Genomic DNA, 25,559 nt, shown 5'->3' on the forward strand with positions numbered 1-25,559 from the left:
AGGCAGAGCTGCAGTTCTGATGAGCTGAGCTTAATTTGAAAAAATGGAGCAGATCCCCATGTGTCACCTTGTTTTATTTCCAGGGGACAAACTTGAACTGCTTCCAGATAACTATAGCCATAAATGTAATTGTCTGTTCTACCAATTTTATCTTTATTTGTTAGTTCTTTTTTATTTTCAAGTGACAGAACTCTAACTTAAACTGGATTAATTGTTTTTAAGGTATTACCTAATGGCACTATATATATCAGAGGTAGAGTTGGGTTTCAGGCATGGCTGGATCCAGAGACTCAGAGGTTGTTTTGGGACTTGGAGTCTCCATTGCTCAGCCCTGTTTTCCTCTGGCTTGACTTCATTCTCATGTAGGCTCACTTTAGGTAATTGTCCCTGGGGCTGTAGGTTTATATCCTTCTTACAGAAGCCACAACAGAAAGAAAGTACCTTATTCTTGGTGGTATAGTCAAAGCCCCAGACCAACACCCATCCAGCTCAGGTGGCCCACTGAAGCCAGGGTGTGAAGTCCACTCCGCTGCAGCCACTTGGTCTGAAGAACAGGATGGATCCCCTAAGGAAGAGTATGATGCTGACAATACAAAAATAATAGATGCCTCCTAGAACTCATGTCCTTTTTTTTTTTCTTCCCCGTTCCTGATATTCTTCTCTGATAGCCCAATGAGTAAGTATAAGCAAATGGAAAGTGCCTGTGCCCCTCAGGGAGGCAGAGCAGGCATCCATGGCCACTCTTATCTAGGTCCTGGTCTCTGCTAGAATAGCAATGTCCAAGGACTATTGCAGAAAACACTGCAGTGGCTATAGGTGTTTAGTTTCATCTGGTGTTAATTTGTAAACCAAGACTCCTGCAATGATGTCTAACACCTTTAGAAGCCAAGATTCCTTTGCAGTAAGCCAAGGTGCACTAATTTCTCCCCATCAAGGCTCACTTGTCTTCCATCCTACCTCTACAAAACAATCCCAGAAGGAATATAAAAGAATGGAAAAGGGGCTGCCCAGAATTGCTCTCCTGGCAGTGTAATCAGCAGGGAGAACCTTCAGACCTTCCCTCATCTGTTTACTAGCATTTTACACAAACTCATCAATGTGCACATGCCCACATCATCCACTCCCAGCAGGTAGAAGCCAGTGATGTAATCTCTAGAGAAGTAGCTTGTCCTGCGATTGGGCCTCTACAAAGGTGGCCAGATGGAGAAGAGGGAGAAAAACCTAGTGGAGAAAAACCTGAACACTCAGGCTCAGTGGCTGGGACTTCAGCTCCACATCTGTTCTGGAGGCACTGGGTTATCCTGGACACACTCCTTACCTTCTTAAGGCCTCAGTTTCTGAACCAAGAGCTATTGATGGCAGCAAGAATTTAAAACCTCAACAGCCTGGGGCTGTATAGTACAGTGGCAGATGACTAACTGTACTTCCAATCAGCTGCTGAATATCTTAGCAGCTTGGTTCAGAAACACATTTATAGGAAGGTGGTGAGTTTTGTTCTGTAGAGAGGTGAAATCTTAGTTGCCTGTGTCTTTCCACCTGGTGACTCTTGGCCAAGGATTCCTAGGTGCTGAGCTTGTACAGTGCTAAAGTGACCACAGAGAGTTCAGTTTCTAAAAGAGAAGTCATAGCAGAACTTAAAGTGTTCGTTGATCAGACAGATTAATGCTACTTCCAAATGGTCTTATTTGCAGTTAGCTGTGTTTTTGGAATCGATAAGCACCGTAGCATCAGCTAGAGAACTCATTCTGGACCACACAGTGAGCAAATTTCTGTTTTTATTGGACACTTGAAAATCAGATTCTGAATTTAACATTTTTATGTCTGGTTTCTTTTCTTTTTAAAAAAATATTTAAATTCTTTATTGTTTAAAATATATATTCCTCCTTTTTCCCTCATTGACTTTTCCCTGGCCACTTCTACCCTCTAGCACATACTCTCACCCCCCTACTGTCTGTGTCCATTGGTTATGCTTATATACATACATATAAGTCCTTTGGTTGATCTCTTACCCCCTTCCACCCCTGCCTTCCTTCTGAGGTTTGACAGTCTGGTTTCTTTTCTTTAAAAAATAGAGTATTATGGGACTCGCTAGAATTATAATATATAACATGTTCTTGTAGACGTTTACTACTTGTTCTGAATTATATTAATGTATTCAGTCATATTGTCACCAGAAGAGATCAGGACTGAGCAGTGAGAGGAAATTTAAAGGACCGATTATTAGGGGCGATGTCTAATTTGGGCCAAGATAGATTAGGGTGCAAGTCCCAGTCCAGTTGGCTGGGAGACAGGTATTGGTGTCACATAGAAAAAAGATTCTGTGTGATTTTCTAAGCAGAAAGTGTTCTCACTGGTGAAGAGATTAGTGACCTTGTTGTTCTCATTTTCCCAGACAAAGTTCCAGCCAAGGTTGCCGCCATAAGGGGCTGGAAAGGGCCTTTGGGATTGACCCGTGTAACCTCAGTGGTGGTGTTCTCAAAAAAGATGTGTTTCCTCTCCGTCTCCATCCAAAACTTAGAATCTGTGAGTCTGTGGGAAGGGAGTTGACAGCAGTTAGATTGTAATTGAGAGTTGAAGCTCTGCCATGTGAAATAGCTAGTGCAGGAAAGGGGTCGATCTAAACAGAACTGGGAGGTATGGGTCGTTGGGAAGGTTGCTGAGATGATGGGCCAGGCTGATAATCAAATGGGGAGGCACATGGGTTCAGAAAAGGGGCTATTGGGCTATGAAATAGCCCAGTTGGACGAAGGCTGAAGGTTGAAAGTTGAAAGTAAAGTTGCATAAACGTTGATCAAGACATCCCAAAACTTCCTGCAGGGAGTGTTCTGTCCATGCAAAGAGGTGCCTGATATGCAAGGACAGAGTTGGTTGTAACTGGTCCTAAGATGGAGACTGTTGCATGAGAGTTCAGTTATGTTGTTTAAATATGACTGGAGTGACTGAACAGCTCTGCCTGTGAGCATTCCTCTTGTCATTTCTGTGCGTTGGAAGTTATAAAATTCACCGAGGCACACGAGTTGGGACAGGGGCCTCCATGTACTTTACAGTGGAGTTGGCCCATGTGTATAAGGAGGTTGGGGTGCCGTGTAGCTCGTTGATGAGAGGGGAAGACAGAGCTAGCAGTCCTGCACGAGAGTGGGGTTGGTGGTGTTGAGGAGGTGATGTGTTAGGTTGAGGGTTCGAGAGAGATAGTGAAGACTTAGATGTTTAAGAGGAATAGGGTGGACCTGCATACACAGTAAGAGGAGGAGAAGGCTTGGGGGATCATTGTAGACTCTAACAGATATGGGTGTAATTTCAATCAGATGGTATATAAGGCAGTGGCTCATAAAAAATAAAAAATGACAAGGGAGACTCAGGGGTACTACCAGCCAGAATACAGAGTGAGTAAGGGCCTCCCAGGCTTAATTCTAGTTAAGTTAATCCCCAGAGTTGACTTCTAGCCAGTTTATCTGGTCCCAGGAAAAGTCTTTGAAATCTCCCTGTAGATAACAATCCCACAAGAACGTCAGTAACTTTGTTCAGTCCTGGGATGGAAAGGAGAAGGGACTTCTTTGAGGAAGGATAGGGTAAGTGTTCTGCAGTGGTGTGTGCGTGTGTGTGTGTGTGTGTGTGTGTGTGTGTGTGTGTGAAGGGGGGAAAAGGGGGAGCTGGCCAGGGCAGGGGCCAAAGGACAGGGATCAGCACAATCAGGACAGTAGATTGAAAGATACGGTTTTTAAGATCAGCCCTACTGTTGGTCAGAAGACCTTGTAAATGTGAATGGTTTGAATAAGCCTTGGGGGAAGCCTGGCTCATAGGGGAGAAGAGTAAGGGTCCAGGGCTTACAGTTCCTCAGAAATATTTGTCAATTTGAGGCTAGTCGGTCCGAGGCTGACACTCAGCTATAAGCTGGTTGATGATAGAGTCTGCAGTGCAGGGGTTCGCTTCAACTTGGAGGAGTAGACCCAGGATGGATATTCCCGTAGCTTGGCCACTGTTGGTGTGGTCAGGAGTGCCTGGTGTGGACCTGTCCCTTCGGGTTTTAGTGTCCCCGTGCTGTAGGATGCCTGGAGAAATACCCAGTCTCCCGACTGTAGTGGAGGATCAAGGGGAGAGTCAGTGGTAGGCCTGGGAAGAACTGGCTGGCATGCTGCTGAATTAGGTGTCAAGTGAGGTTGAGGGTGCAGAGATAATCTCTCAAAGGGCTAGAGCAGAGGTTCCCAACGTGGGGCACACCCCCCACAAAGGGGCAATTTGATTTTTAAGGGGGGCACAATTCGAGAATTATTAACAGTGAATTTTTTGCATTTCTTATGGTTCTGGGGGCCTCATATATAGCATTTAAGATATATTGTAACATATTTATGTATTTCAGTTCTCATATTTTAAAACTTTATTTGCTATTTTTTCATATCACTTCATATTATTAATTTTTAATAATTTCTTAGTGATTTCTTCCTCAGTATTTCATCTGTTCTTTAGTTCTTTTATATATATATTTTCATGGATGCCATGTTCTTTGGAAGCTTGTTTAGACCAAGTTAATGGCCCTTTAGGCTTCCTTCATGTGAATAGGAGCTCATTTTTTTAATAATAAGAATTATATGTCATAGGGGGAGATAAGGATTTTAGAGATGCTTAGGTGGAACATGACCTAAGAAAAGTTGAGAACCCCTGGGCTAGAGGCAGTTGGGAAGTTTCAGAGTAAGAAGTGTCTGCCATATATAAGCTCGAAAGGGCTGAGGAATGTGGGGGCTCGAAGGGCTGATCGAATGCGAATGAAGGCTAAGGCAGTAGGGTGACCCAGGTTTCTCGGACCTCAAGACTTAGTGAGGTGTTGTTTGAGGACTGAATTAATTTTCTCAACCTTGCCAGAGGATTGAGGATGGTAAGGGATATTCGGACTTTGGTGGATCTCTAGTGCAGTGGCAATCACTTGGGTGACTTTAGAGATGAAGGGCGGACCATTATCTGACTGTAGGGAGGTGGACAGGCCAAGATGTTCAGTGAGGGCCTTAACTGCCTTGGTAGCCTTTTCTGAGGTGGCGGGAAAGGCCTATCTCCACCCAGAGAAAGTGTCTACAAAGGTTAGTAGGTACTTGAAACGCCTTTGGGTGTGTGTGTGTGTCTGTGTGTGTGTGTGTGTGTGTGTGTGTGTGTAGTCAACCTCCCAATCTTGACTGGGAACCTGTCCTCTGGCCTGGCTAGTGGGAGAAGATGGGGGCGTATTGAGGGCATGCTGGGGAGAGGTCTGAGAGCAAGTAGAACATTGACTGTTATGTTCTTGAGGTGTGTGGCCATCTGGTGACAAGTGATTAGGGGGAGAAGGAATGTAAGGAAGGCCTATATCCTACGCGGAGTGAGTTGTGAATCTGGGTAAGGACTTGGGTGTCTGCTGTTGTGGGAGGATTAGTTTCCTGCTTTGGTGAGCCAGGCCCCTGCCAAACAGCTCCTGCCTGTGTGAAGCGGAGAGTTCCTCAGTGGCGGAGGGGGGGTTAAGAGCCAGCATAGCTAAGAACCGGGATTCTGCAGGCTGGTGTGTGGCTGCCCTTCTCGCCTCCCTGTCTGCCTTGCTCCCTAGAGCAATGAGTCCTGTATCAGGTTGATGCCCCTTGCAATGGGTTATTGCTGCTGCTTTAGGGAATCTTGTGGCCTGAAGGAGCTTGAGAATGAGGTTGGTGTTGGTGATTGGGGACCCCCTGGTTATGAGGAAGCCCCATAAATGGACATGTATGGCTATTATGATCAGCCCTACTGTTGGTCAGAAGACCTCGTACATGTGAACTGGTTTGAATATATATTTTATATTCAATGCAACCCAAGCATTGTATTGTATATCTGTTCTAAAGATTTGGGCTGCCTTGTGGGGTTGTAACTGAGCCAATGACAGGACTGTGACATTTTGAGTGTTGTGGTCTAAGATTAAACAGAATGTTTTAAAACTAGTTATCATTTTTAAATATGCAATTAGTGGCTTCCTCCTCATTTAGTTTTTATTCAGGGGCAGACACTAGAAAAGTAATTATTTGCTTTGACTGCTTAGCACATTGTTAATTATCAAATGCATATATTAATAGGCAAATAAAATCAGAAAACATACTTATAATTCCACATAAGTAATATCTTGGGCCAAGTAGTTTTAGGTTCAAACTGGAAAAAAAGAACTTTATGGGTAATTCTCTTCCTAATGGAAGTTATAATATGCTTTTTCATTGCAAATATCTGTCATAATATTTATTCATCCACAAATTTTCATTGTGTGCACACTAAGTGCCAGTAACAGTGCTAGAGGCTGCGCATGTGATAGTTGGAAAGAGGATACCCAGATCCTTCCATTGGAGCTCAGAGTCTGGTACGGGAAATGCAAAATCAGAGATGCTATAAGGAGCTGTTGGAGCTGAAGAATGCAGGGCAAAACATGTTTCATTCTGCAGACATCTTTTTTCGTTATCCTGGTATTTTTTTATTCTCATAAAGCTTCTCTATGGGAGAAGCCATGTTACAAATAGCAAATGAAGATTTGTACAAATATTGAGACCATTGATTTTCAGTCCTTCACTCTGAAGCCCAGGGTTACTTTCTCCGTCCTCCTGATGTTAAGGCATCGACCCACTGATACTGTCCCCAGGAACCTTGTTAGATTTCAGCAATTATGTGGGAAGCTGACAAGTGGGAACAGGATGGTACAATTACAGTGCAAGAGATTCCTTTCTGCTGTTAGTATAGTTTGTTATTAACGCACGTGTCCAGCCCTGCTTATTAAAAATAGCCATAACCAGTCAAAACAGAAAATGTGGAAGGAATTCTTCCCTTGATGTAAAGTCCCCTTGAAGAATTTTTTTTTGTGTTGACCTCCACGTGGTCAGCTGTTACCTGATTTCCTTTCAGATGGTGACTCAGCCTCAGAAAATCCTTTATTTTGTGATGTGAAGCAAGTCTGCGTTAGCATTATCCCTAGATGGTGGGTTCGTTTCCTATGACTGCTGTGACAAGTTACCACAAACTTAGTGGCTGAAAACAACAAAAATGTATCCTAAAATTCTGAGAGTCAGAAATCTCACGTGGATCCTCAAGAAGCCTTCCTTCTAAAGGTTTCTGCTTTAGAGACTACCCACTAGGCTCTTTCCCTTGTCTTCAAAGCCAGAAAGAGCATCTTCTCTCTGACCTTTGATTCTTTCTTATTTCTATTACTCCTACTTAATTTGATAAAAACCCTTGTGAATACGTTGGCCAATTCAGATAACCTAGGACCGTGGTTGACAAACTGCAGCTCGCAAGCCACATGTGGCTCTTTGGCCCCTTGAGTGTGGCTCTTCCACAAAATACCATGGCTTGGGCAAGTCTATTTTGAAGAAGTGGCATTAGAAGAAGTTTAAGTTTAAAAAATTTGGCTCTCAAAAGAAATTTCAATCGTTGTACTGTTGATATTTGACTCTGTTGACCACTGACCTAGGCTAATCTCTCCATCTAAAGATCCGTAATTTATCACATCTGCAAATTCCCCTCTTGTCATGTAAGATAACACGTTCAGATTATGGGGATGGGATGTGAACATCTTTGGGGGCCCATATGTAGCCTGCCACAGATGGCCTAGGATGAACCTCAAGGTCTGTTATCTGCCAGTAACTGTTGCTATTTCATCTACTCATTATAGTCATGAAAAGGAGGTGTCACTGTTGTTTTCATTTTTTACTGATGGTGGTAACTGGCTCAGAGCAGTGAAGTACTTATTCCGGGGTCACTCAGCGTGTCAGTGGTGGAGTCAGGATCTAACTCAAGTCCATGTATTTCCAAACTTCATGCATTTCTCATAGCAGCCACCTACAAGAAGGGTGGTCCCTAGAGAGCAGCCAGGAGCTTGTGTGAAACACAAGACCCAGTGAGATAGTCAGCAGTGCAACAGATCTGCAGGTGAATCCTATGGACAGTCAAGTTTGAGAAGCAACTACTAAACTAAAATGCACAGAGCCACATTTTTTTTTTTCTTCTTAATGTGTGGCAGGCAGTTAGACAATAAGAGCATAGCAAAGACGATAGGCCAGGTGCAGAAGGTCATCAGGGCAGAGAGCTCTGGGTACTTAGCAATGGGCAGAACTGGGAAAACAAAGACCAGCGATATGTTAGGGCAGTGGTCGGCAAACTGTGGCTCATGAGCCACATACGGCTCTTGAGCTGCCTTTTGCCGCTCTGTCGACTAATGAGCTTGCCGACCACTGTGCTAGGGTAACCTTTCCTCCCCTAGCATATCGCTGGTCATGGGGTTCGGACTTTCCCCTGACCTTTCCTCCCCTAGTATGTTGCTAGTCATGTATTAGACCCCCTTCGAGGGGGGAGCAAAAAAGGGGCTGGTGAACAGTCCTTAAGAATTAAGCCCCCATGACAATGATATTTGATGTGCATCAAATACATTTAGGCCTCAGTTCAAGTTTCAGCACCAGGTCCCAAAAACAGCAAAACCAGGTAAATGACACCTTGGCTACCCTCAGGACCAGCTGCAACTAATGACCCCCTGCCCTGGCACTGACCACTCAGTAGAGACCAAGGCCCAGAGCAGACACAGCTGGAAAGATGATGCATATCTATTAGGGTCCTCCCCTGAGGCCTCCAGATAAATATCCTCAAGAGGTGAGGCTCTTATGCCTGAGCTTTTCCCCACCCTGTTCCCCCAGGTGCGCTTTCCTTGCCCCTCTCTCCTAAGCTCCAAGGGTCCTTCTTTGCCTCCGGAACTTGTTTCCTGAGCCCTTTTCTTCTATGACTCACTTCTACCTCTGTGACTTTCTAAATAAACTTTCTCCTGTAGTTTGAGACTTGGCTCTGAATTCTTTCTTAGTCAGCAAGTACTGAAGTTGCTGGCCAAGGTCTGGTCTGACTTCACTGGTCTAACACCTGGTGCCATTTCTCTGCCAACAAATATATTATGTACAATTTTTGTGTGTTTGCAAGTGGTTTGTGAAAAGTCCTTTCAACTGTTAAAGATAATGGTGTTTGGCAACGAAGCTATCAGTATTTTAGTCTTAGCATGTTCAGCTTTCAAAGGGAAATGCTTTTAAGTTTGTAGGTTTTGTTTTGCTTTGTAACCAGTTTGAATTAACCAAATCAGAGGGACTTCTGCCATTCAGGGCTTCCTAAACAGAATTTGATGAAAATATAGAGGAAGACAACAAACATTTTTGCTTTAAAATGGATCTTTATGTGGAATTGTCAGGAGACTAAGACCTGATTCTTTGTGTTGTGTAATATATATACATGCATAATCCCTTACCTGCCATTCCTGAATTCAGAAAGCTCTGAAAACTAAGAGGTTTATCGTAATTTTGAAACTTAATTCAGTTGGCAGCAAAACTGACCTGTACTGGCATGAGACTATTTATAGTCTCTATCCTACTTAGTAAGAATATTCATATGTTCATATATTTGCTAGGGAAATAATACTCAAGACACAGCTTCAGGTGTTATTTGTTATTTGTCCTATGCCCAGTATTGGTATTTTTAAGTTTGAAAACTTCAAATTTCAAATGCTATTTGGCACAGATCCTTTTGGATAAGAAAATATGAATTTTCAGTATTGAACTCTTTGGATTTATAGATTAAGAAACCTTTGATCACTAGAAGCAGAAGTCTTTATCCTCCCTCTGATTTAATATTGCTTCCCAAGTTAGCTTCTGTGTTAACACAGAATCCATTTTAGTTTCAAAGTTAAAATGATCTGGGCCATCTTATATTTGAACTAGAGGCCTGGTGCATGAAATTAGTGCGGGGGGGGGGGGGTCCTCTCCAATCTGGGACATCCTTGTCACAATCCTGAACCACTGGCTCCTAATCGCTCATCTGCCTGGTTGCCCTTAACTGCCCCTGACTGCCAGCCTTGTTGCCCGATCACCTCCAACTGCCCCTCTCTGCCAGTCTTATCACACCTAGCTGCCCCCCCCCCCCCCCACTGCTGGCTTGTCATCTCTAGCTGCCCCCCTGCCAGCTGGTCACCCCATGCAGCCTGCTTGTTCATCATTTGGTCATCCCTCACTAACTCCTTATTGGCCTGGTCATAGGCAGCCATCTTGTGAGGGTTAATTTGCATATTACCTTTTTATTATATAGTATTACATAGGATTTTTGGGACCATTTCTGTTGGTACCAAAGTAAAAAAAATGGAATTGGATTTAAAAAATGATTCTGAAACATTGAAAAGAGAGGGAATTGTCCTAGCCAATTTGGTTCAGTGGATAGAGCATCAACCTGCAGGCTGAAGGGTCTTGGGTTCAAATTCTGGTCAGGGACATGTCCTTTGGTTGCAGGCTCAATCCCAGGATTGGTCTGGCCTGTGTGGGAAGAAACCAATCGATGTGTCTCTCTTACATCAATGTTTCTATCTTTCTTCAACTCCTACTCTCTCTAAAAATCAATAAAAAAAAAAGTCCCTGCATTAGGATTAACAAAAGAAAGAGAGAGAGAGAGAGAGAGAGAGAGAGAGAGAGAGAGAGAGAAGAGAGGTTGTGTGCACAGAGGTGATTGCTGTAGATAAGTGGAAAATAATCCACTGAGGTAGAAAGTCTTAACTCCCAGACAGAGGAAGACTGGGCTTCTGCAGGTATGGCTGCAAAGCAGGGAGAGGAAAAGCGTCAATGGAGTGGTGGTTAGGATTGGGAGATGCTATAGGAAGTACTAATAAATGGCATTCTGGTTTTCTGAAAAGACCCAAGTGAGACCTGAAAAGTTCCATTTCTTCTAGTTGGGTAGCCCCTCACCTTCAATAGCCGGGCCAAGATCCATGTAAGAGTAGTCTGGGCTGGTGAAATGACCATTAAGATTCCTTCCCCACTTGGAGATTTCTAATTCTATTAGGAGTGGACAGAATTGAGGAATAAAGTCACCGAGCAAAGATAGAGTGCTTTGGTACCCTGGGCTTCAGGCAAAAATAAGCCATTTGTCCTTTCATTGTTCATACAGATCAGGAAAGTTGGTATTCATTTTCCTCAACTAGGCAGGCACAAACGCATGAACATAATTCTGGTACAAGGCAGACTAAGATAAGCAAAGCTTCAGAGTCATAATTTTCGAAAACCAAAGGAAGGATTAAGGCTCTGGTGAACAAAAGGCCTTATCTCATTCCTCCAACCCTCTACAAGTTCACCTTCCCAAGCTTAAATCTAAATTCTAAAGGACAGTAGGTTTATGTATCTGTATCAATGTGCATTTTCATCTACCGTGTTTCCCCGAAAATAAGACATCCTCTGAAAATAAGACCTAGCGCATGGAAAGATAAGACATCCCCTGAAAATAAGACCTAGCACAACTTTGGGAGAAAAAATTAATATAAGACACTGTCTTATTTTCGGGGAAACAGGGTAGTACCCAACACTGTGGGCACATGAAAGGTATTCAGTGATTGCAGGTCAAATAAATCATTTTATGTTTCCCATGACCTAAGAGAGCAAGCAAGGAGCTAGCACCTGGTAGGCATTTAGTACAAAGTTCTGGATTAAATGAATAATTCATTTTTTTTTTTTTAACAAATCTTTATTGAATGCTCACTTTGTGCTACATCAGTGAGTAAAACTGACAAAAATCCATGTTTGATCCAGAAATAAAAAATATGGACACTGGGAAACATGAAATTTTTTTCATTCTAATCTTTGGTAGGATTTAAACTCAGGTGGCAATAGATCTGATTTATTGTTATTTTATTAGATTTTTAAATTATACAAGTAATATGTGACTAGATTCTCTTTGTAAAGATTTCAAATCTATATCTAGAATAAACTGTAAAGCCCATGCTCACGTTCCACCCCCAAGTCCTTCTGAAGGTCACCATAGTTAAAGGCATGTATGTGAGCAACTTGTCTTATGTCAGTGTCATCATTTGGTACACTTTACTTTGTTCTGTGACTTTTCCCCTTTCCATCTGTCTGGAAAAATCCTTTTATGTTGATACATAGAGGTTTATGTCAGGCTTCTAATAATGGTGTGAAGGAAAAGAGCCACATGCTAACCTGACAAGCTCAGGGGAGGCCTGCATGGCAGTCTTGCAAACTCACAGAACTAAAATAACCACAAAAGATGGTTTGAAAATTAAATATCTAACTACAAACAGGTTATAGTGGTTAGTCATTTCCTAGACTGATATTTCACCTGACAAAGATCAACTTAGATCTACTTTACTGAGCCCATTTGCCTTCCTGCCTTTAAGATAACATTTCTATGAGATGTCTGGGTAACTTGTAACTTCCCTTTTTCTGGATCCCCTGGGGCATGACCAAATGTGATGGGTGCCAGGACAGATGCCTCAAACACCTTCTTTATCATGTTAATTGTTCCTGCACTCACCTAAGTACGTTCCATCATTTTACTTTTTAGTTCAAAATAAGACCACCGGAGGCTGGTTAATTAATTAAAAAAAGCAAGCAAGGATTTATTGAACTGGCCAGGACAGCACACGCAGGTGGACTCCAAATGACTGCACCGTTTCAGGGTTAGGCAGTCCCTTTTAAAGGTTCAAACCACAGGAATTTTCCTTTGTTCTAAATTCTAAATCCTAAAGACTAAATTCTAAAGATTGGGGACAGCCCGCAGGGTCGGTTCCCAGTCACATCCTGCTGGACATTGGAATGTGGCCCTATCTTGCAATAGTGATAACATAGAAGCAGAGCTCAGCGGTTAGACTCTAAAGGTTATCTACAGTTTCTATCCCTGAAGCTACTGAGTCAGTGGGAATCATTCTCTTGTGGTCCTGGTCCCAGGCAAGGGAAAATTGCCTCAGCCTCCATGTCTTCACCTGGAAGCTGAGGTAAGTACCCTGTGTTTTAATCAGATGCAGGGGACAAACTAGAAGGGTTAAAATTCAAATAGCAGTTTTTATCAAAGTATGGTTGCCACTATATTTCACAATGTATAAATAGAAATGTAACCTGCCATTTTTTGGAGCATTATCTCAATCCATTGAGGTTCTGCTTCCCGGCATATGTCGACAGTTTGGCTCAAATAAACTCACAAAAATTCTTTACAGGTTTCAATGTTGTTGTTGTTTTTTGTTTTTGTTTTTGTTTTTTCATTAACAACCGTATTATAGTCCATGGATTGGAATATCAGAATTCGTTAATCTTCTCTCCTAGCCAGAAGTAGGCACGCTAATCTCCCCGTGTGGGAGCTAATGGAAATTATGCTGCTTTCAGAAGTTCTTCTCATGCCTCAGGCCAGTTTCTCCTCAGGCTTGGCTGGGTTTGGGATCTGCTCTGGCACTTGCATTGAGTGAGCACTAGCCAGTTCCCTGGAGGTCATCTGGCGACTGACCATCCATGTTGTGTCTTTTGTGCAACCAGTGCCTCAATCCCTATCATCTAAATGATAAGGCCTGCATGCCTACCACACCACACTGTAGGTACTCAGAAAGTTTCCGTTGAACAGAAACCTTTTGTCCCTATTACAATAGGATTTGTTGTTATTAAAAGAAGCTTACTAGTTAGCTCAGGTTCATTTCCTCAGCTGTATAATTAGCCTTGAGTTTTTATTTTTTAAGTGCCTATTCTAGGCTCAAAGAAATGCAAAATTAAAGACAATTTGGTGTACAGTTTAATGTACAGAAACATAAAAGGGGGGTATTTGAGTACCAGAAAGTGACATGCCTGGAATGGGCGGGGGCTGCCCACTTGGGCCCCTCCTGCTGGTTGTGCAGGGGAATGCTGAGTGTGTTACCAGGAGCAATCAGCCAGACCTGTGGCTCCATGGCTCCTCCACATCCATTATAAGCTCTGTTCAAGCAGCCAGGCAATCAGCGACACTACCTCCCTTTGCTGATGCTGATTGAAAGTGGTTTGAGCTCATTTACCTAATATTGCTAATTAGAGAGCTTGGATCATTACTTGAAAAGTTGCTTGTGATTAGGTGTGCCATCAGAAACAGTGTCCTTGGCGTCAGTGTTCATTCTCCCTCCCAGCCAGCATTTGCCACATGGCATTGTGGCTGAGGGGCTGCACTCACTGCTGACTCTTTGTTCCCAGTGGGGCAGCTTAGACCCCTTGGCAGATTGGTAATGCCTTTGGACTACCTCTCAGGATGTTTTTAAATGTTTAAATAAAATGCATGGGATTTAAAAGGAAACCAATTATATTGAAATACAGTTATCAAAATATTTTAAAAATTATTCGATACAGTGATATACATGCTTCTTTGTTGATCTGTTATATAATACAATCTAAAGGCGGGGCTCATAACTGCAATAATTCCAAAGTGGTGCTGAGCTTAAACAATATTTTGAGATACTACAATAGCTGTCATAGGACAGGAAAAATCCTTGCGCTTTCTGCTGGTGACAAAGTCACAGGAGCATTAATACAGCTCTGTTTTTCTGCCCAAGTCATAATAAAAGGAAATTCTAAGCGAGGCAGGAGTGGGGAATGTCTGGCCTGTTGGCTGTATAAGACCCATGAAATCATTTGCCCTGGCCTTGCCACGACATTAGGGATAAGTAAATTAAATGTTTGACCAAATATAGGAGGCTTATTTTTTTATTGATTTTTTAGTTGACTTTAGAGAGTGAGGAAGGGAGAGGTGAGAGAGATAGAAACATCAATGAAAGAGAAACATCAATTGGCTGCCTCCTGCATGCCCCCTACTGGGGATGGAGCCCACAACCCAGGTATGTATCCTTGACTGGAAATCAAACCCGAGACCCTTCATTCCCCAGGCCGATGCTCTATTCACTGAGCCACACCGGCTAGGGCAGCTTATTATTACTTTTTAAAAATATATTTTATTGATTTTTTTTTTATATAGAGAGAAGGGAGAGGGATAGAGAGTTAGAAACACTGATGAGTAAAGAAATATCTATCAGCTGCCTCCTGCATACCCCCCACTGGAGATGTGCCTGCAACCAAAGTACATGCTCTTGACTGGAATCGAACCTGGGATCCCTCAGTCTGCATGCCAACCCTCTATCCACTGAGCCAAACCAGTCAGGGCAGGGCGGCTTATTTTTAAGTTGATAATTTTATATGGCCTGTGAATTATGTTGTAAATACCCAAATGGCCCTTGATAGAAAAAAGGTCCCCCACCCCTGAGCTAGAGGTTAGTGAAAATGTAGATTTTCCCCATCTGGATTCACAGATCCCCATGCCCCAGGGAAAGAGCCCTTTCTGTGTGTACATATGGACACTCTTATTTGACTTGTTGGAGCTGTCTCTTTATAGTCAATATGTGGATATTATAATTGACCAAAGTATAAACTTAATGCAGAATGTCTACTTTTAATTAAAGGCTAAAAGCTTCTTAATTGTAGCTAGAAAAATGTGGACGTTTGATTATTTAATGAAAATAAATGACTGAAGCTGAATAACAGCAGGTAATTAACAATTGTCTTTTGATTAAGAAAAACAACACCTTCTATATTTTTTCTCTTTAGTTTCTAGAGTTTGGATCAAAAACTGAAAATTGAGAAATCCTTGTGTTATGTTTTTGTTCCATGGGGCATTTGAGAAGGCTTAAAATGAACAGAAACACACAGTGGAAAAATATAAGAATCGACCAATCAGGACCAAAGAAAATATAGGTTCATATGGGAAATCAAGACAGAGGGAGGGAGACAGAGCCCACAGGGCCATTATGGTTGATAAGATGCAAGTTTAGCCAGGGAGAAAAGAGAGAGTTGTCAAAGAAACAAAATTATACCCATATCTAAGAGAGACACAGATTTTCATAGAAAATCTTAGATTTAAAAGACAATTTTTATGAGGATTCCCTTCTGGGGCACTAAGAAATATAACAAACTGGGGAATTCTAGATGCAGGTTTCTTAATCTGGGTTCCAGGTCCATGAATAGGCTCCATCCGGCTAGGGGGATCAATAAAACCGGGCAAAATCCAGTGTATTTGCATAGGTGCTTTGGGGAGTGATGGGGGGAAAAGGTCTATAGCGTTCATTATATCTTTTAAGGGTTCTGTGACTCAAAAGAAGGATGAGGAGCCAAGGAACAAAAATCATTGATGATCTCAGTGCTCTTGTTTTCAACTCCCATCTAGGGATGCTTTCCCTTGGAACAGATCGGACTGTAGGGGACATTGGTAGAGAATGCGTGATGGTCTGCTTAGAGATGCTGGGCCAGCCCTCAGAGCAGGATAGCTTTGGAGCCCACTTCTACCCTCCCCAACCCCCTTTCCTGTGGAAACTTGCAGATCCCCTGGCAAACAGATATAGTGTAGACAAAACTACTGTCTTTCCAGCTTCTGCTTAGCTGATGGGAATATTTACATCTTTTCTCTCATTGTTTTTTCTGCGAACACTCATTTTCTAGAATTGGAACATTTCACCTCTTTGATGGGCCTATTTTCTGCAACAAATGAAATGCTAAAAAGGAGCATGATCCCAAAGGAGTTTAATTATCAAGTAATTGGTCAAGTGATCAGAATGTGAAATGAAAAAAAACAATGAGGATGGAAAATGGAGCACATTTAAGTGCCCAGACAGCTGAGGACACCCATTGTGCAACTGCCAGAATGTAGAAACTCGCCGCATGTTTGGAATTTGATGTTCCCTTCAGTTCCTAAATAGTTTAGTGGAACTGTTGGCAGGTTCTTTTTAATATATATTATTTGGGTTTTATAAAAAGTTTACTACTCCTTTCTTAATACAATTATTTGGGTGAAATACTGCTGTCATAATCCATAAATATTCTTGCGAAGAAATTTTATACTGATATGTAAGGTAGCATCTTTAGAAATTTCATTTGGATAATATACCTTCCTTAATCTTTTTTCCCCAAGCACATTAAAGTATATTTTATATCATACCAGAGCCTCGTTATGTCAAACAGTTTACTTTATTAATTGTATCCTAAGGTCGTTCATAGTACAGATTCAACAGTGAGTTGCTCTAAATGTCCGAGAGCAGCCAATGTAATAAGCTGTAGCAGGTAGATGCAAAATTAAATGGATCTTGTTTAATAACGTGTGTAATTTAAAAACCTGTAGAACCTGATTAAGCTTGATCTGTTAGCAATGGGCCCTGGATCACTACGTGAGTAAATGTTTATACTTGCAAGGTTTCAGATCAATGAATTTACATACCTCAATTAATTAGGAAAAGGTAATGGAAAGGGTTTGAAATGGAAAGGACTATGGTTCCATAAATTATATGGGAGTAGAAGAAAGTGAATGTTCTTTTTAAAGTAAATGTGTATGCGTTTTTAAGTAGATGTGGTTTTTTTTAATCCTCACCCGAGGATATGTGTTTTTTTAATTGATTTTTAGAGAGAGAGGGAAACATTGATATGAGGAACATCCATCAGCTGCCTTCTGCACACCCCCTAATGGAGATTGAACCCGAAACCCTGGCATGTACCCAGGCTGGGAATCTAACCAGCAGCCTTTTGGTACACAGGCCGACGACACTCAATCACCTGAGCCATAGGAGCCAGGGTGAAAGTACATGTTTGTAATCAAAGTACTAAATTATTTTCTTAAGTTCCACTCAAGGCTGCTTGTTCCATTGTGTCTCTAGTCCTAGTGCCCTCTGACCCACCAATCACTGCTTGTGCCCTGGACTGTGGCGGTTGAAGTCAGATAATTTGACCTTAATCCATTATTTACTCATTTGTTTGTCTGTGGATAATAGCAGTTCATTGTGGAGGGTCTGCTTATGTGCCTGGCACTGCTTAGTAAGAAACCAGCTTAGTGCCTGTCTTCAGGCAGCTTAGAGGCTGGTGAGAGAGGAAAGAAAATGCCATGCAAATGGAATGAAATGGTGGCCTTTGTGAGTGACACTGGGAGCAAGTGGCCCCAGTGTGGTAAGTGGTGAGATGAGGAGATGCAGTGTGGGGCCCTGATCCGGTCTAGTGGGTTAGTGAAGGCTTTCCTGAAATTGGATTAGGATTGCCATGCTCAGAGTTTGGAAAACCAAGTCAAATCAAACAGAAGGTATTCAGAGAAAAAGTTAGACTTTCTGCCACCACTGATCTATTATACTTCTCAGAGAAAACCAGTTATTAGTTTTTCATGAAAGAGGACAAAAAATTGTCACGCTTCTGTACAGATAGTGTTCTGTAAAAAGCCCAGATGGGAGCAAGAAAGACACATCATCTGGTTACGATGTTTCCATTGTCTCTCCATGGCAGCGCATATACAGGTCCTCCCTCTTTTCAGTGGACAGGATACCGGATGTGTTCAAACTGTTCCCGACTGGTGGACATTTATGTGTGTCCCGTGTTCTGTTATGACAAGTGCTGCCAGGCCCCTGTCTGAGCCTGCACCCCTGTACATGTGTAGCTGTTCAGAACATGGCTGAGAAATCTGATTGCTTACATTGAAATCCTGGATCCCTGTCACCTTGGGCACACTAGCTCATCTCTTCACAGCTGAGTTTTCTTATCTGTAAAATGCAGGTAATAATGGTACCTATTTATAGGTTTCTCATAAAACTTTTAAAAAATGCTTAAAACATTGTCTTGCGTTTAGTACGATCCAATAACTAAAATTACATCTACTAGCTGTTTTTCAATAAAAGCTTTACTGAGATGTAATTCCCATATCATACAGAGTGGTCAAAGTAGGTGTACAGTTCTGAATATGTGAAATCATTTATTCTTGTATTATTATTTATCAGTTATTGTATTATTTTCAACACAAACAATGTACACCACTTTTGTCCCACCCTGTTTAATTCACTTACATAAAGTGTACAATTAAGGGTTTTCAGTATATTTATGGAGTTGTGGAGTCACCACCATCAGGACTCCTCTATGGACCCTCAGTACAGCCCTGCCAGAGTGAATCCTTTACTCGTGCCCTGCGACGGCCTCGCCTGCACAGAAAGTAGGGAGAGAGGGTGCTGAAGTGGAAGGACAAGGTTCCCAACTAGAATTTGATGACAGACGGCCCCAGGTGTGCTTCCGGGTATAAATCTACAAAATTCAAAATGATCTGTCTCTGCCCCTGTGTAAGGGTGAAGTCATGTGTCTGGAAGTGGAAACAGGTGCTGTTCAGTTGCAATCTAGGCCATCCTGACAGCCCTGGACTCCATCAGCATTATCAGGTTAATTGGGTGATATTGGCATGGGAATTGCTTCTCTTTGTTTAATAGACCAGGGCAGCAGTACTCAAAGATGTCACATTTTAAAATTTCACTTATCAGTAAATTAAAAATGGTCCCAGAGTCCCATACTTGCCACATGCTACAGGAGATTTGCTGCACTTCGGAACCGAAGACAGATTTGCTTTTCTCAGCCTGCTGACAGCCCATCCCGGGACCACTGGTTCCCCCACAGCATGAAAAATCAATTCCATCGGCATAGCAGCTTCTACTCTACTAACATTGCCATCTTAAACTCTGTTCATTCGGAGACATGTAAAATTAACAAGCAATTATTTAGAAGAGAACATGTATTGCAAGGGACATTTATCATTCTTGACCTTCTAGTACCATTGAACTCTATTTTCCCTCCCATATGTGCCTTGGAGGGAGGCAGAAACTACCTGTTGTGATTGAAGCTAGATACCCTGATGTTCTTTCCAGCTTCCCTTGCAGCTAGACTCAGGCATGTGACCTGGTCTTGACCATGCAGGCACACCTGAAGCAGATCTTAAATCTTCAGCTGTTGACACAGAGAAGGCAGGATTCATCCCGCTGAGGAAGTTCACAGGTACATCCACCCTGCAGCGGCAGCATCCAATCGCCATCACAGTGACAGTGGGCAGGCTGGGAGTGGGGTGATCTGTGCTTAGGTCAGTGTTTCTGCCTGGAAGCATTTTTGCATGTGATTTGAGGTACAGCTTCTGCCCCTTCAGCCTCAAAACCCGGTTTTCCAGCTTTCTTTAAAACTCACAGCTACCTGAAATCCTTTAATATGCTTCTCTCTTTATCTGGCCAGAGTCAATTGTTTGCAACAAAGAACTGACTGAAGGAAGCTTCTACAACCACTTTTTCTAGTTGCCTCCCAGATTTCACTCTGTGCTTCTCCCTAGGCACATCTGCCTGGTTGTTCCACTCGCCCCTCAGTTTCATTATGTGAAAACCAAATTCAGCCCCTTTTTGGAGATTTCTTTTTGTTTGGTGGTAATATTATTCCCTCAGTCATAATTATGGGAACTATCTGGATTCATTCTTGAGATATTTTTCCTCCCCAACTACCCTTACCAAGCTCTGCCTACCCTCCTTGTAGCCAGCTGCCTTCTACCTACAGGAGGGCCCCTCGTCACATTGTCCCTTCCATTGTCCACCTGTCCTACTGTCACTGTGTCATGTGCTTGGCTTATCACCCCTGTAATGTTCTAACAAAATGGCCATAGTCTAAAACAGTGATGCTAAGATTTTGGACAGGATGGTCATATTCTTTCTTAGCTTGATTACATAATTTGTTTACATGACTAGTTCTTCTTCTGCCTTCCATTGCCATATATTTTGCTCTGATTTAGAGCAGCCCTAGCTATCTACCAAATTGATTTGGAAACTTGGTCTTTTCAGCCAAATGCTCTGACACACCATCATCTCCTGTAAGAAAGTACCCAGAGTTGGAATCTGGCATCATCTGACAGCATGCTAGGAGGACTTGTTATAATGTTTGGAAAGGTTGCATTAGGACTGGTTTAGTAGGCCAAACCCTCCGCGTGTTCTCACCCTGTAACATGACTTTAAGGCCTTCCCATTGGGAGGTAGAGTGTGTTTCCTCATGTTTGTTTCTTCAACTGCATTAGCAAAGGGGCAGAATGATGTGGTAATTAAGAGCACAGTGATATCATCTGTCTTTTCTGCAGGGGTTCGAGTCCCAGCTCTATCCTGTATGGCCATGTGACTTTCAGCCACTCCTCTATGTAATGAAGCTAATAAGGGTGCCTACACCAGAGGTTTTTTATGGGATAGGGTAAGGTAATGAACGTGAAAGGGCTGGCACAAAATAATCATTGAAGAAATGGTGGCTGACCATCTTCCCTCCCCATCACATTCAAGTTGTTGCTGTTGTCATGGTCATCGGTCACCACATCTTCCTTTGGGATTCATCACCATTTCCTGTATTCTTGAAAACTTCTCCACGAGTACCGGTTTTTAGTGATTCCTTCTACTTGTAAACTCAGCTGTCCATCTACTTCATTAATGTGGTACTGTGTGTGGGCTGCATTTGTCAGTCTAGCTAAATAGTCTGGGTTTGGGAATCAGAAATATCACTAATTAACCTTGTGACTTCGGTGTAGTTGCTTTGCTTCTCCAAGCCTCAGGACCCATAAAACATGGAAAATAATAGCTATATCAATAGATTGTGGGAGGATTAACTGAAATACGGATTGGGAAACATTTTGCATGATATCTGGCACCTGATAAGCCCTCTGTAACTGTAATAATTGTTAGTGGCATTGCTTTTTATATTTCCTCCCAACTTGTATACCTCTTTAAGACACGTTCTCTGCTATTTATCCATTAATATCCCAGAGCTACCACAGTATCTGACACATAGTAGGTGCTCAAAGCATAGGTGCTCATATAAGCTTTTGGAGACAGGCAGACCCAAGTTTTGAAACTGTCATTTAGGAGCTGTTTGACCCTGGGCAAGGACCTCAACCTCCTAATCTGGAAGTCAGGGGTGGGGGTGATATCCATATTCCTGGGATGTTTGGAGGATTAAACAGGATCATAAATTACAGGCCTGTGGCAGACCTTGGTGCTGGTGGAGTGGAGTTTTCATTTATCAGGTGACACCACACTGGACCACATAGTAATACTGTCTCTTTCCTGAAGGAAACAGGAATGTGAGGAACGGGGGTTTTGTATGTGTTTTTTCTTTCTTTGACTTTCCAGCTCTTATTCAAAATACTCCAAAAGCTTGCACAGAAAATCAGCAACAGCCAGGAGCCTTATGAAGAGAAGTGGATGTTTGATTACACGGTTTGCCTAAATGACTAGTTCCTCTCCTGCCTTTCGTTGCCATATATTTTGCTATGATTTAGAGAAGCCCTAGTTATATACCAAATTGATTTGGAAACATGGTCTTTTCAGCCAAATGCTCTGACACACCATCATCTTCTGTAAATAAGTAGTCAGTGTTGGAATCTGTCATCTGACAGCATGCTAGGAGGACTTGTCATACTGTTTGCATTAGGACTGGTTTAGTAGGTTATCCTGAAGGAGTGAAGCCTGCCTGAAGGCAAACTGCTTTTCACTCATGCCACCTCTGCTGCCTGGACCCCCTGGAGCAGTGTTCTCAACCTTTTAATGCTGCCGCCCTTTAATACAGTTCCTCAGAGAGCCACATGAACAAGATGCAGAGACAAGAAAGCCCTGAGGATAGTCAGGAGTATGGTATCTTTTTTAAGGCATTTTCATTTTTAGCATGTGTATTAGTCTGTTTATGCTGTTACTACAAATTATCATAGATTGGTTGGGTTAAACAAGACATTTATTTCTCACAATTTCAAAGGCTGGAAGTCCAAGATAAAGCAGATCCAGTATCTGCTGAAAGCCCTCATCCAACATTGCACACAGCCACTGTCTTGATCCCCACATGGTGGAGAGCTGAGAAAAGAAACAAGCTCTCTTGGGTCTATTCTTAAAGGGCACTAACTAATCCCATTGGTGAGGGCCCCACCCTTATGATCTAATTACCCCATGACCAGTACTTCTCTTAAATCCAGCCGGGGTTAGGATTTCAACATATGAATTAGGGATAGGAGCATAAAGTTTCAGTCTGCAAGGTTTTTTAAAAAATTCAGAAATTTTTCAAAGAAATATTATTGGTAGTTGACATATAAGTAGAATAATAAAAAATTTTAACAAATTCACACTGTATAGATTTTTGATGGTGCAGATTAGTTGAATTTGCTCTAATTTCATTTTGGTGTCTGTCTTTAGCTTGTAACTCTGCAAGGCAAGAGAATTTGGAGTTGGTATTCATACATAGGCAGATACACACACACACACACACACACACACACACACACACACACACACACTTTTTACATATTATTATATATAATCTCTATTAATTTACTAGAGGCCCCGGTGCATGGATTCAGAATTCATGCACAGGTGGGGTTCCACAGCCTGGCCAGAGATCAGGGTGATCGGGGTAGTCTCACCCAGTCCTGATTGAGTCCAATGGGGGGCCCCAGGGTCAGGGGGGAGGACTGCCAGGAGGTTGGCCAGCCAGCCCCTCAGTTGGGGCCATCGCCATGGGAGATTGGCCATGGGAGCACGCCGACCACCAGAGGGAAGTTCCTGTGTTGAGCGTCTGCCCCCTGGTGGTCATTGCACATCACAGTAACTGGTCAACTGGTTGTTGGGTCACTTAGGCATATATATATATCTGCCTACCAGCATTGCCCTCAAATAACTGATTTTCAGAGTTCAATAAATTTGATCTACTTAAAACTGACACAAGTTGATTTCTCCCCACCAATCTGAAGATAACTGGTTGAACAGAAGGCATTTAGGAAGAATTAAGTCGGAGCTGTCAGCATGAAGCAAAGCTGCCCTATTTGTGTGATAGTAATAGGTAACATGAGCATTTCTTATCCAGGCTAGCAACTCATTGCAATTGGAACACGTTTATGTTATAAACTGGCATCAGGTAGGTTTTTTAAGATCCAAAGGATGTTTTTCATCAAACTTCAATTACAATCTATGATGTTCTTTTAATAGATTTTCTTAAAGAAAAATTAAACCCTTTAATTTTAAAATAGTCTTTAACCTCTTATCTATTCCTGTTGTGTTTGATTTTACAAACTAGAACTAGTTTATTATAAAAAGACTTTATCTTCAACGCAAACTTGTATTCATCTCCTCGTTAATTTAGGGTATAATGGGAAATGCTTGGCCCTGGAGGGCAGGCAAAACTGGGTTTGAATTCTGGTCTACTACTTTCTATTAGCTTGATGACTCTAAGAAGTTTTCTTACTATTTCCAGCTCAGTTTATTTACTGAGTTGCCTACCGAGGGCATTTCTCATACATTTTACTAATGAGTCTTCAAAATCTTACTGAGAATTATGTATTAAGCTACATATTTTTAAAGTTTTAAATATTTCAGCATTTTAAAAAACTGAAAAAACATAAAGAACACGAGAAACAGGCTAAAGATTAATAACATGAGTACACAACCACCTTACAAAATAAAACATGAGCAGTACTGTTGAAGCCTCCCGTGTGCATTTCAGTTAGGCATTAAGGGCATATGACAAAAAATCCAAAGAACTTCTTTTCGCATGTGGAGTCATCTGACTTTGTGGACGGCCTGTTCATCTCAGCCTTTTTCCCCTCTTGAGATATAGATGCTTCTTTAGTTATTTAGAATAGTTCTTAATGTGTTTTAGGGATTAATCTCTTGTCAGCTTATATTGGTTGTTACTAACTTTTCTTAGATTTAACTATCTTCATTTTTTAGATTATTTTGTTTTTGATGAGCAGAAGTTTTAAGTTTTAATGTAGTCCAATTTCTTTTATGCTCAGTGCATTCTCTGTTTAGGAAATCATTCTTTACCCTGAGGTTGTTAAGATACTCTATTTTCTTCCAAAAGCTTAAAAGGTCTTTAATACTTACATCTTTAATTTGTTTGGAACTGACTTTTGTGTATGGTAGCAATAGGGTCCCTATTTTATTTTATGTTTCTTTGGGATTACCAGCTTCCCTAGCACCACTTAATGAGTAGTCTGTCTATGCCAGGCAGAGGCTGCCTTTGTGACCAGCCTCCAGTAAGAAGTCTTTGGTGAGCTTCCCTGGTGGACGGCTCCTTGCTGGAGGAATGGAGCACATCCTGTGAGATTCCACTGGAAGGAACTCTTGGGAGTTGGCACCTGCTTTTCTGCACACTTTGCCCCATGCACCTGACCCTTTGCTGATCCTGGTCTGTGTCGTTTGCTGGGATAAATCACACCAGGAGTAACATGTGCTGGGTCTTATGAATCCTCCCAATGAATCATCAAACCAGGGGGTGGATCTTTGGAGACCCCAGCATGCTATTCTTTCCCTGAGGATACCAAAATAGTCCTGAGATGTAGATATTAGCAATATTTCTATTCCTAAATGTTAGTTTCTTCATTAAAACATCTAAATGCCCATCCCTTCCTGGTGTTTTATATACTGCCTGGCATACACTCTTTATCACTTAATGAATGGTCATTAATAACCATAAGAAAGGAATAGGTAAAGTACAATACTCATTTGTTGGAAAGTTACATATTTAGGCAGGCATATTTTGTGTTTTTGAAAATCATTAAATAAATTTACCCATATCTACTTAAGACTGGCAATCAGGACTTTTTAAAATCATATTGTACTATTTATAGTTCCTTTGATATCCTTAGTTATGATTTTTTGATCTTGCTGAGAATTTAAAACCCCAGAATTATTTAATATACTTAGCATTCCTGCCTTTGTGTCATGCTATGGACTGAATATTTGTGTTCCCCAAAAATTTTAGTGTTTAAATCACTAACCCCCATGTGATGGTATCAGGAGGTGGGGGTATTTGAGAGGTGGTTAGATCATAGGGGTGACCCGTCATGATTGGGATTAGTGCCCCTATGAAAAGGACCCTAGAGAGCTCTCACTTCTCTGTCCATCCAGGGAGGACACGGCAAGAAGTCAAACCTCTGTACCTTGAGAGAGAGCC

General features: G+C 41.9%; 1 protein-coding gene across 2 annotated transcripts in view; it reads left to right on the forward strand.

Moving 5' to 3' along the window:
• The window catches only part of CPPED1 (calcineurin like phosphoesterase domain containing 1), a 103,100-nt gene that overhangs the window by 26,608 nt on the left and 50,933 nt on the right, over positions 1–25,559 (forward strand). The window lies entirely within an intron of this gene.

This window comes from Pipistrellus kuhlii, unplaced genomic scaffold (assembly GCF_014108245.1).
Source record: "Pipistrellus kuhlii isolate mPipKuh1 unplaced genomic scaffold, mPipKuh1.p scaffold_m20_p_4, whole genome shotgun sequence".
Lineage (NCBI taxonomy): Eukaryota > Metazoa > Chordata > Mammalia > Chiroptera > Vespertilionidae > Pipistrellus > Pipistrellus kuhlii.